Genomic DNA, 219 nt, shown 5'->3' with positions numbered 1-219 from the left:
TAGTTGCATTCCTCAGCAGGCTGCAGGTCATGTGATCAATTCCTCTCACTCCAATTGGTCAATCCCACTTAAGAAATGTCACTGAACGCAGTGACATTTCTTATTGGTCAGTGGGGACGATGATGATGATGATGATGATGATGATTGGATGCTGAATCTGAGCCTCTTTTTTATTCTTCTTTTTTTTCCTGCTATTGCATCGTTGCCATAGTGACGGGG

The sequence above is a fragment of the Scomber scombrus genome, chromosome 22 (assembly GCF_963691925.1).
Source record: "Scomber scombrus chromosome 22, fScoSco1.1, whole genome shotgun sequence".
Taxonomy (NCBI): Eukaryota; Metazoa; Chordata; class Actinopteri; order Scombriformes; family Scombridae; genus Scomber; species Scomber scombrus.
The sequence above is the reverse complement of the archived record's forward strand: the minus strand, read 5'-3'. Positions refer to the sequence as shown.